Below are 2,965 nucleotides of genomic sequence, written 5' to 3'. Positions count from 1 at the left end.
CTCAATTCTAAATGGCCTGCCCTTTATTTATAGACTGTGGCCCTTGGTTCTGGACTCCCCCACCATTGGGAACATTTTTCCTGCATCTAACTTGTCCAATCCCTTTATAATTTTATACATCTCTATAAGATCCCCTCTCATCCTTCTAAACTCCAGTGAATACAAGCACAGTTCTTCCAATCATTCCTCATATAACATTCGTACCATCCCGGGGATTAACCTCGTGAACCTACGCTACACTGCCTCAATGGCAAGGTCCTTCCTCAAATTAGGAGACCAAAACTGCACACAATACTCTAGATGCGGTCTCACCAGGGCCCTATACAACTGAAGAGTCCTCTTTACTCCAATGCTCAAAACCTCTCGTTATGAAGGCCAACGTGCCTTTAGCTTTCGTCACTGCCTGCTGTACCTGCACGCTTACATTCAGTGACTGGTGTACAAGGACACCCAGCTCTCGTTGCACTTCTCCTTTACCTAATCTGACACCATTGATATAATAATCTGCCTCCTTGTTCTTGCCGTCAAAGTGGATAACCTCACATTTATCTACATTATACTGCATCTGCCATACATCTGCCCACTCACTCAACCTGTCCAAGTCCCCCTGCAACCTCCAAACATCCTCTTCGCAGTTCACACTGCCACCCAGCTTTGTGTCATCTGCACACTTGCTTGTGTTACTTCTAATTCCATCATCCAAATCATTAATATGTATTGTAAATAGTTGTGGCCCCAGCACCGAGCCTTGCGGCACTCCACTCACCACTGCCTGCCATTCTGAAAAGGACCCGTTTATTCCTGTCTGCCAACCAATTCTCTATCCATGTTAATACCCTAACCCCTAATACCATATGGTCTAATTTTGCTCACCAAACTCCTGTGTGGGACCTCATCAAAGGCTTTCTGAAAGTCTAGATACACTTCATCCACTGGATCCCTTCATCCATTTTACTTGTCACATCCTCAAAAAATTCCAGAAGATTAGTCGAGCAGGATTTCCACTTCATATATCCATGCTGACTTGGACCAATCCTTTTACTGCTATCCAAATGCGCCGTTATTACCTGTTTAATAATTGATTCCAACATCTTCCCCCCACCGATGTCAGGCTAACTGGTCTATAATTCCCCGTTTTCTATCTCACTCCTTTCTTGAAAAGTGGGATAGCATTAGCTACCCTCCAATCCACAGGAACTGATCCTGAATCTATAGAACACTGGAAAATGATCATTAAAGCATCCACGATTTCTAGAGCCACCTCCCTGAGGACCCTGGGATGTAGACCATCAGGCCCTTTAGATTTATCAACCTTCAGTCACATCAGTCTACCCAATACTATTTCTCGCCTAGTGCAAATTTCTTTCAGTTCCTCTGTCTCCCTAGACCCTCTGTCCTCTAGTACATCTGGGAGATTGTCTCTTCCTTAGTGAAGACAGATCCGAAGTACCTGTTCAACTTTTTTGCCATTTCCTTGTTACCCATAATAATTTCACCCGTTCTATCTTCAAGGGACCCACACTTGTTTTTACTAATCTTTTTCTCTTGACCAGCTTCTCCTCGTACTTCATCTTTTCAGCCTGTATTGCCCTTTTTGGTACCTTGTTTGTTGTCCTTTGAAAGTTACCCAATCCTCTGGCTTCCTGCTACTCTTTGCTATGTTAAACATCTTTTCTTTTGGTTTCATTCCATCCCTAACTTCCCTTGTCAGCCACGGTTGCCTCTTACTCTCCTTAGAATTTTTCTTCCTCTTTAGAATGAAATGAACCTGCATCTTCTGGATTATACCCAGAAATTCCTGCCATTGCTGTTCCACTGTCATTCCAGCGAGGATCCTTTTCCAGTCAACCTTGGCCAGCTCCTCTCTCATGCCTTCATAGTCCTCTTTGTTCAACTGCAACACTGACACTTCTGATTTAACTTCTCCCTCTCAAATTGCAGATTAAAACTAATCATATTATGGTCACTACCACCAAGCGGTTTCTTTACCTTGAGTTCCCTTATTAGATCAGGTTCATTGGACAACACTAGATATAGAATTGCTTTCTATCTGGTAGGCTCCAGTCCAAGCTGCTCTAAGAATCCATCTCGGAGGCACTACAAACTCCCTTTCTTGGGGTCCAGAACCAACCTGATTTTCCCAGTCTACCTACATATTGAAATCCCCCATAATCACAGTGCCATTACCTTTGTTACATGCCGGTTTTAACTCCTGCTGAAACTTACACCCTATATCCGGCTACTGTTTGGGGGCCTGTAGATAACTCCCATTAGTGTCTTCTTACATTTACAATTCCTCAATTCTATCCACAGTGACTGTACATCGTCAGTCCCTCTGTCACGCCTCGCAAGGGGCTGAATTTCATCCCTCACCAACAGAGCTACCCCACCTCCTCTGCCCACCTGCCTGTCCTTTCTATAGGACGTACAACCCTGAATATTCAGTTCCCAGTCCCGATCCTCCTGCAGCCATGTCTCGGTAATCCCCACAATGTCATATCTACCAATCTCTAACTGAGCCTCAAGCTCATCCACTTTACTTCTTATACTTCACGCATTCATATATAATACTTTTAATCCATTACTCACCTCACCTTTCACACCGATTCCTATTTTACTTGGCCATACTCTCCTATCCCTTCGTGAGCTTTCTGTCCCGTTAATTCTGGGGTCTTTCTTACCATTTCCTATACTCTCTTTCCGTTTAACTCCATCCTTGTCCATCCCATTTGTCACCCCACTCTTCTGTTATTTATGAGTACTCTGTTTACAGACCTGCTATGGCTGCAAGTAAGAATTTCATTGTTCCGTTTTCGGTACACATGATAATTACACATTCTTGACTTTCTCTTGATAATTTGTCTTTAGTTTAGTGTAATTTAGAGATACAGCATTGAAACGGGCCCTTGGCCCACCGAGTCCGCACCGACCAGCGATCCCCACACATTAGCATTACCCTACACAC

This window comes from Rhinoraja longicauda, chromosome 4 (assembly GCF_053455715.1).
Source record: "Rhinoraja longicauda isolate Sanriku21f chromosome 4, sRhiLon1.1, whole genome shotgun sequence".
Lineage (NCBI taxonomy): Eukaryota > Metazoa > Chordata > Chondrichthyes > Rajiformes > Arhynchobatidae > Rhinoraja > Rhinoraja longicauda.
This window is presented reverse-complemented; position numbering follows the sequence as displayed.